This window comes from Magnolia sinica, chromosome 12 (genome assembly GCF_029962835.1).
Source record: "Magnolia sinica isolate HGM2019 chromosome 12, MsV1, whole genome shotgun sequence".
NCBI classification, from domain to species: domain Eukaryota; kingdom Viridiplantae; phylum Streptophyta; class Magnoliopsida; order Magnoliales; family Magnoliaceae; genus Magnolia; species Magnolia sinica.
Genome location: NC_080584.1, coordinates 47,549,285 through 47,558,644, shown reverse-complemented (window position 1 = coordinate 47,558,644; position 9,360 = coordinate 47,549,285). Strand labels below are relative to the sequence as shown.

At 37.1% G+C, this 9,360-nt stretch overlaps 1 non-coding gene across 1 annotated transcript; it reads left to right on the top strand.

Moving 5' to 3' along the window:
• Window positions 1-3,614: 3,614 nt before the first annotated feature.
• On the top strand, window positions 3,615-3,688 carry TRNAE-UUC (transfer RNA glutamic acid (anticodon UUC)). The gene has a single exon. It is a non-coding gene; the product is annotated as a tRNA-Glu (tRNA).
• Window positions 3,689-9,360: the final 5,672 nt, after the last annotated feature.

The following is a 9,360-nucleotide window of genomic DNA, read 5'->3' as shown; positions in this document are numbered from 1 at the left end:
AGAGGCAGAAATAAAGAGAGAGAGAGAGATAGATATAGAGAGATAAGGTCGGGGGGCTTGGGTGTATAATGGGCGGGTTTTTTTGGCGCCGAACGAAAAGCCTTGGCGGTTAAACTTTTATTTAGAAATATATTTACATCCGGGTCGGGTCGAGTCCGATCGGGTCGGATCATTTCGGTTCGAGTTTTCGGATCGGTTCTGTCCGGATACACATCTATCCGAACCTAACCCGAAAAAGATCGGATTTAGATTAGAAAACTCGATCAGGGTCGATTTAGATCGTCGGTTCTGTTCGGAACGGTACCGAGTAGGGTCGGATCGGGTCGGATCCACCGGATCGGGTCCAACATGCCCACCTCTACATGGGAATGATCATGAATTGAAGCGAATTGACCGGGAAATGCATACAAATGACCGTGAAGTGAAGGAAATTGACCGTGAAATGCTTTGAAATGACCGTGAATCAACACAGAATAGTTTGGGATGACCGTGAAATGCATGGAATTGTCCGTGAAGTAGAGGGAATTGATGGTGTAATGCATAGATATGACCACGAATTGATTGAAATTGACTGCAAAGTGAATGAAATGGATTTTTGACCATCGACTTGATGGAATCTTGGAAAATAACTAGGTTAGTTGGCTAAAGTAGCTTCTCCTACCCCAAAATCATATAGGGTACATCAAGTAACTAATTTTGGTTTAGAATATATTCTTGTTAAATGAATATAAAAATAAATGAAAAAAAGAGAGAATTTTTTTTATATGCGTATATATACATATTTATATAAATATGTATTAGAGAAAATTGTAGGTAGAATAAAGTTCTCCATGTAAAAAATAAAAAATAAAAAAATAAAAAAATTTGCATAGACTTTTACGGCCTGCAGTTATGGCTATATTTATAATCTGTAGCTATATCTTCGATACAAATCGAATACACTTCGATTAATCGAAAATTGCAGGATTTTTTATGCAAAGTTGCTGGACAGTTTTGGACCTTTTTCGATTAATCGAAAGACATTCGATATATCGAAGTACATATCGAAAGACCTTCGATGCATAGTAGAGGACTTATTGAAAAAGCATTGGCTGCGGTTATCTCTACGGTTATAATCCGTAGCAATAGATGCCAGGCTTTTGTTTTTTTTCCCTGTTGTAATCCCCACCGCCTTTGTGGGTCCTTTTATGAGGTATGTGTTATATCCAAACCGTCCATCTATTTGGCGAACTCGTACTAACGCTTGGGAAGAAAAATAAGATAGATTTAGCTATCAAGTGGACCACACTGTAAAAGGCAGTGGAAGATTGAACGTCCACCATTGAAACCCTTTTAGGGGTCCCAGAAGTTTTGGATCGTTACGAAATTTGTTTTTCCTCTTCATCCAGATCTTTGTGACATTATGAATAGATTGGATGGAAAATAAATGTTATGGTGGGCCCTACAAAAGTTTCGACGGTGAAAATCAATTTTCTGCTGCTCTTTGTGGTGTGGTCCAGTTGCTCTTTGGATATGATTTTTTTTGCTTGGATAATGCTCCGAAATGATCTCGAAATATAGATGAACGTTGTGGATATAATAAATACATAACTGTGGGGCCCATGTCACGTTGATCTCTTTTGAACCGTTCGTATAACCCGGAGTTCGAGGAGCGTCCGCGCTCGTCTTCGAGCAGCGGCCGATCCGCTTGAAGGAAAAAGCAGGGGCATTTTGGACCTTTGGCAAGCCATCCGTACAGCTGGGCTTATTTTTGCAAGGTAAAATAAGGTGGGCTTGGTCTCGTAAATGGGCCATAAATGGGTCGTACAGTCGCAAATTTCCCGGATTCAATCTGCCCTGGGAACATGTTCGGGCACACAGATAGACCTGTGCCCGGGGGCTGTTTGGGTCATACAGAGATGTCTATGAAAAATCTACTCCGTCCATCTGTTTTTAAAGACGACAATTGGATAGGAAAACAAACAATCAGTAGATAAGAAACTCAGGCCGTCCACTAAAAACAATACAGTGGAAAAAGAAACTTGCACCGTTGAAACCTTCCTGGAGCTGACTATAATGTTCATATGATATCCAAACCGTTCATATGGTTATTACCATTCAGATAAACTGTATGAACAAATATCTTCTGATATAACACTTATGTCATCCCCAAGCGTTCAATCACTACTGTTTCTTTAGTTATGGCCCACATGAGTTTGTAGATGAATGATTTTTAGATTCTTATCTTATCGTGATATTTAAACTCAGATGGACGGAGTGGATTTTTCACGGAAATATCTGTGGATCCCACATAGCCCCGGGCACAGATATGTCTTCTGTGCCTTGGGGCGCATGCAATCCGGCTTCCATTCTAACCCGGTACATAGATTTTGTTGGTGAGGCTCGCGCATGTTGCTCACGGACTGGAAAATCGCTTCTTCTGCCACTCAAATGGATGATCTGAACCGTTCATATAGAATATATTAATGATTTCACCGTTCATCAAGTTGAGAACTAGAAAATTATTTTTTGACAGTTGATTCTAACCAATACTTATACGGACGTGAAAAGATTGATGAGTAGAATATCCTTTTTTTGTGTGTAACCATTTAGGTTATGAAATTTTAGATGAACGGTCTTGATCAGCACGTAGTTGGGCAGAATGGGCGAGCGGTTTGGGCGTGCTTCTTTGGCACTCCACCTTTCTTGTATTTAACGGTAGTTGAACTGAAGAAATTTCGTATATGAGGAAGCGGATTAGGTGTTACCGGGTAACACCTTAGTGGGTATTACCCTTACCGTGGGGCCCACATTGCTGATTTTTGTTATATCCACTCCGTCCATCCGTTTCTACAGACCATTTTGGTACGTGTTACCAAACAATTAAGTAGATCCAGATCTCAAGTGGACCGTACCACAGGAAACAGTGGTGTTTGAGTGCCTCACCATTAAAAATTCCAAAGGGCACATAGTAAGGTTTTAGTAATTTTTTTTAATTTTTTTTTCCAGACAAGATTTTTATAATGTCAATAATACCTGGATAATGGGAAAATACAAAGATCAGATTGATCAAAAACTTTCATGGCCCACAAAAGGTTTTTAATGGTCATTTGTCACTGTTTTTAGTGGTGGGGTCCCTGAGATTTTCATACACTTAATTTTTGGGATATTATACTAAAATACAATTATAAAACAGATGGACGGCGTGGATATATAAAAAACACATCAAGGTGGCCCCACGGTTAACGTAACACCAACTAAGGTGTTTCCCAGCAGTTCCGCTCCCCAAATATGAAGAAGCAAGTACCATGTGCTTTAACCACCGACTAATCTAGTGTTCAAAATGGCAAGCATGATTATAAATCTAGACCGTCCAAATTATGGGTAATGGTTAGAGGGTGGCCTGCAAACTGCAATTGTTGAATGTACCATGCATCCAATTGGGGGAGATCAAACCAATGGATAAAAGTGTATTGCTAAGAGGTACGAAGAAAGTTCAAATGGTTACATCGTCTAACCGGTTTGATTTCTGGATATACACAGTACGTATGAACGGCATAGATTTTATACAAAGTCAGGTAAGTCACCACTACTTAAGAGTTATTATATATTTATTTTGAATCAATGAACATCACTCCATTGTCGTCTAGTCCGGTTAGGATATCTGGCTTTCACCCAGACGACCCGGGTTCAAATCCCGGCAATGGAATTTTTTTTATTACAATTTTTATTAGTTAGATAGCAGGGCCAATCCCGGCAATGGAATTTTTTTTATTACAATTTTTATTAGTTAGATAGCAGGGCCCACTAAAATATCTATCCAGATTTTTATTTTTATTTTTTCCAATTTTCATTTATCAGATGGTGGGGCTCGCTAGAACATTTATCCGTTGGGATTTTTTTGGTACGGGCCATTTCATAAGTCAGATAGTGGGCCCACTAGAACATCTATCCAGATTTTTTTTTTTTCTTCATGGGTCAGATTGTGAGGAATTTTTCATTGGTCAGATAGCGGGGCTCACCAGAAACATCTATCTATTATGATTTTTTTACATGGGTGATAGTGAGGTCCACTAGGGCTGTGCATGCATGTGCGCCAGCGCCACCGTTAATTTGGCTGGTGGGATTAGATTTGTTTGGTTCACCCAATTTTATTGGTTGTACATTACCTATCATAAGGTTGTCACAAATGTGGCATTTGAATATTTGGATCGTATTGGAGTCTTCATTAGACATAATAAAGCATCAAAATCTAGCGATCGGCAAAAGTTCATAAGATTAAAGATCCGGTTACGGAAAAAGAAGGAATTAAGCACACTTTTTCACCCATACAACTAATGGTTCTACTTTACGAAGTTGCACAATTTTTTAAAGGGATTTGGAGAGACTTAAAAAAATGATTTAATTAAATAGTATTATATTAGACTACAAAGCCTATGTAAGTGGAACAATTTTTTAAAGGGATTTGGAGAGACTTAAAAAAATGATTTAATTAAATAGTATTATATTAGACTACAAAGCCTATGTAAGTGGAAAATTAAAAGAACGAAAACAATATAAAAGTATGAGTAAGCACAAAAAATTAAAGAAATGAAAGCAAAATAAAAGTGCAAGTAAAAAATTAAAGAAACAAAAGGAAAATAAAAGTGCAAGTTTGTCTAGGTGCTTTTGGTGTGTAGGATGTTTGAAATGTGTGGGATGAAATATGTCTCAATTTGAAATGTGAGATGGAACATGGGAAATCGGACACCCTTTTATTTACAAAAGGGGTGTCGGATGTTCCAAGTTCCGACCATACTCATTCGTTGACTTCGGCTTTATTTTCTCTTTTGATTTCTTAATTGAGAGAGTGGAGATAGAGTCGAGGCACGGAGCAGTTCCTGACATGGGAAAGAAGAATTTTATTTGAAATAATTTTAAAAATAAAGAAAGGAACATTGCAGTGAATTGGATGAATTTCCTGTAGAGTTTCTCTTTTGGCCTTTTTTGTTGTTGTTGCCTCGACCGAACTTCATTTTTTACTCTACTTTGCCTCCTCCTTTTTTTTTTTCATTACGGGGATCCCTTTAAATAGCCATTATAGGTAAGTCGAGTTGCTAATCTTATCTAATATTTGGTAGAGAGGGGTCGATGAGGAATCGACAAACCCTCAACAGAGCTGCTTAATATCGCTAGATGTTACAATCGAAGTGGGCTAACATAGTAGAACCTAGAACCGGCCATGCACTAGCGGGCTATGTGTGGAATCAACCATGTGTTGGCTAGATCCCAGAACCGGCCATACTTATTGGTTTTGCAAAACCTAGTGCTGCAAGAGGCGGTATTTGGAAATTATTTCTTGCTTTGCTGGTGGTAGCTAGGCCATGCACTGCTTTAGGCCCGTCCTCTTGTGTATTTTGGTGGTAGTTGATCTGCTCCTATGAGTGTGTCTGGGTGTGTCTTTAGTTATATAGGAGCTTTGCTTGGATCTCTATAGAAGTCAACGAACATGATTTAACTTTAGTTATAGTGGAGTGTCTACAGATGCTTATCTTTGACAAAAGTTGGAATACAACCGAATGCCAAAGTGAGCGGACACCCCACCTCTGGATTAGATGGGGACACGATCTAGTCTTTTTCTTCCTAGGGTGTTGTAATTGAGAAGCTTGCTTGGTTAAAAGTTTAACTTAGACACATCTCATGAGAGTTGGAAAAAACGTTGCAATTTATCCATGCGCATTTTGCTGCTTTACGGAGCATCAAATTGCAACCCTTAAACCCTTGCTTGAAGTTTAATTAAGTTAGAATCTTGGTAATTAACGATGAATTGCCGATGAATTAGGGTTTGAAGCATTTCCTCCAAATTCTCTATGCCGACGTTGCACTGGAGCCAAGAATATTCGATTCTAAAGTGAGATTTATCCTTCAAGCTTTCTTGTGATATTTTTTTATTATCTTGCAATAGTATCAACATTTGATAATCATGCTATAACCCTTGTAATATATCTCCCATGCGTTAAATCTTAAATGAATTACTAGAATTCATAACATGCTTATTTCCCTATTAAAATTCATGACATGTTTCGAATTCTATATATGCTCACATAACATGTTTAGCCTAATTCTTAGGTTAGATCACACACACACATTCCCTACCATGCTCAAATATGCTTGAATCCGTCATTTACCTCATAGGATTTACATGGACATGTAATTTGATATGCTTTAGCGTAATTCACTCATATTGCATGTTATGATGTTTGGAATCACAAATCCAAACAAATGGAACCTACTTGTGATTTCCACTGGGGTTATGGGTGATTGTGGATTGACTTAGGTGCATGGGCTGCCCTGTTTGTATATATATATATATATATATATATATATATATATATATATATGAAAATGTGCATTGATATATTAGTTGTCTCGTATTTGGATCAAATGGAATTTGGATGTGGGCTTACCATCTTGGTGTATTATTGTGCCTTGACGGCTTTGTTTGGACGAAATCCCATTAGCACCTTGTTGGCTTTATTGGGAGAAACCTATTATTGAATTTATATCTTGGGATGGTAAGGCTTTCTTGTTGGATTAAGGTTGGCCTCTAGTTGAGATAGATTTTGGATAAATGGGTTGTTTATGAATTAGATTAATCATTCATCCATTGCATGTAGGTGTTATCAGATGCTTGACTGACTATTTGAAAGGCTAATGTACTGTTCAAATGACCCTTTTGAGCTGAGTCAATTGTTTGAAAGACCTTGTCTCTTTTTACGAGAATGAGTTTATTGTTTGAAAGACCCATTCTATTTACATTAAATAGGTTGGCTGTTTGAAACTTCCATTCTTGGTCCGACTGGATATGCATCCCCAAAGCGAAGAACATGTGCATGCACACCCATGCATTTAAATAAGATGCATTATTGACTATGACTATTTTGGTGTGCATTTTATGAAATTATACCTGATTAATATGTCACTGTGTAATCTTGGGAGGATTTATCAATAAATTGGCTACTCATATTTCAAATTAAAAAAAATCGTAAAATGAATGCAAGTAGATGGAGCACGGTGATACATCGCTAGGTTAGAGCTGGATTGAGGAGAGTTGGGCGATTATGGTGGGAGGCCATAGTGGGCCAAGCTTGGTAGCTCGAGCCATTAGTTTCTTTTTGTGGCTTTCCCTTAATATTAATACATTTCATCTTTGAGTTATTTATGTTCTGTGTTTATCCCTATGGGCACCCCTTTGGACTTGTACATTTTATTTGGCTGATTGCCCATTCACTCTATGGTTTTAGTTATCTATGCTTATCTTTTGATATCCGTTGAATTTGATATATGTGTTACTTTGATTTATTTTCCATAACAGATAAATGTTAATCTGACTAAGTACCCATGTGGGAGATTTTTTCCACGAGCAGCATTCCTAAGTGACTCTTGGGTTTTGTGTACCTTGAGCTTCGAACTCAAGCGCCCAGTGTCAGTGTCGGTGTCAATGGACCCTAACCTCATTCGGTTAACATCCCATAATTCGGGAACTGAGTCACTGTACTCGAGTGTCATATTTTTGGGGTGTTACGTTAGTTCACTTAACATGTGTTTATGATGCTAGAAATTAATTTAATTAACATATGCTTATGATGATAAAAATCAGTCCACTTAACATTTGTTTACTATGCTCAAATTAGTCCACTTAACATATATTTATAATGTTAGAAATTAGTCCAATTAACATGTGCTTATGATTATAGAAATCAATTCACTCAACATTTATTTATGATGCTAGATATTAGTCCACTGGTTCGGGCCTTTAGGGTTAGGGTTTAGGATTGGGGTTCCTAGGGTTTAGGTCTTTAGGCTTAGGTTTTGATTAACCATCCATTGGTTTAAACTCAATAAACTTATTGGCCTGGGGTGGGGTGTCTAATTGGGGTAGGTCTTGGCTGGGATTTTGAACTGTTTCAGGCCGACCTTATTTAAAATTTTAATTTTTCAGGCCCGAACCCGGTCCACTAACACCCATAAGCACATATGATTTCATCTTAGTAATTTTCTGTTGAAATGTCGTGTTCTTGAATTTTCATTTACTTAGGTTTTTCTTTCTGCGAAATATTTGGTTGGGATGAGATGTATTCTTAAGGATCTTGATACTTCAACTATAAAATGTCAGCAATATTCTTTTACTGTTCATCAAATGAAATCGCCTATCTTTTCGATTGCATTTGGGTGCATGGTTTGGATTCAATTGCATTAATTAATTTGTAAAAATGACCAAATTGTAATTACTTGAGCGTTCTCATCGTTAGACCCTTTACTTTGCATTTAGGGCTTGTTTGATTTTCCAATTACAACCATAAAAGATTGTAAATGAGTCATGTTTATTTACTTTTGTAATGTGGTTGTCATCTTACATGCATTCAATTGTAATGATGATTTTGTTACATTGTTTGTTCCCCTTATAAATCACCCAAAAAATGACAGTTTTGTAAAATAGAAGTGTAATGACTACATTTTCTTTTCCCTCATTTCACAAGTGTTTTTTACTCCTAATGTACGAGCCATAATTTCTTATTAAACAAACACTTGTAAAAGGAGCTTTCAGAATTTAAGTATATTTTAATTGCACTATATTTTATTTGATTTGAATACGAAAAAATAGTAAATTATAGTAATTTTAGATTATATAAAGTATGTTTATTAGGTGTACGGAGGATTATAGTGATTTTAAATAATATAAATTATGTTTATTAAGTTTACAGGCATAGCCAAAGCCCAAAGGTTCCAAATTCACTAGAAGTTGGCTTTATTTATTTATTTATTTATATACCCAAACAAAATTCTACAGCTCTGGGACATCGAAAGTCAAAAATTTCAGCCCGGAATGAAGGCTTCCAGCTGTCAAATAATGAACCGAGAATGACATCTTCTAACTGTTGAATTTGTCCCTCACCGACAAACATAATCGGCAGCACCCTCCAAGCTGTCAAAAAATAAATGGCGACGTTATCGACGATTTTGAACTATCAAGTTTTTCTTCCCTACTCTGCCGGACCCACGAAAACTATAAGGCGGTTTTGAGTTGCCGAATTTTGTTTTCAACCTTAAAATTTTCGACGGTCATTTTCATCGCCCATGTCTGTCAAATCACCAACAATTCGACCGTTCTAAGTTGTTAAATTTTGACTTTTTCATGTAGTGCACTGTCTTAATCATACACATTAATCACATATATGCCCTCGTCAAACAGTGAGGACAACCTATTGGATGGCGGGATGTTGCAACAAAATGACAAGATGGAAATGAGATGGAAAATTAGTTGCCCACCCAATTGGACATGACACCTCTTTTAGATATCATAAAACACATGAAAAGTTTGTACACATGCAATGCATGAGA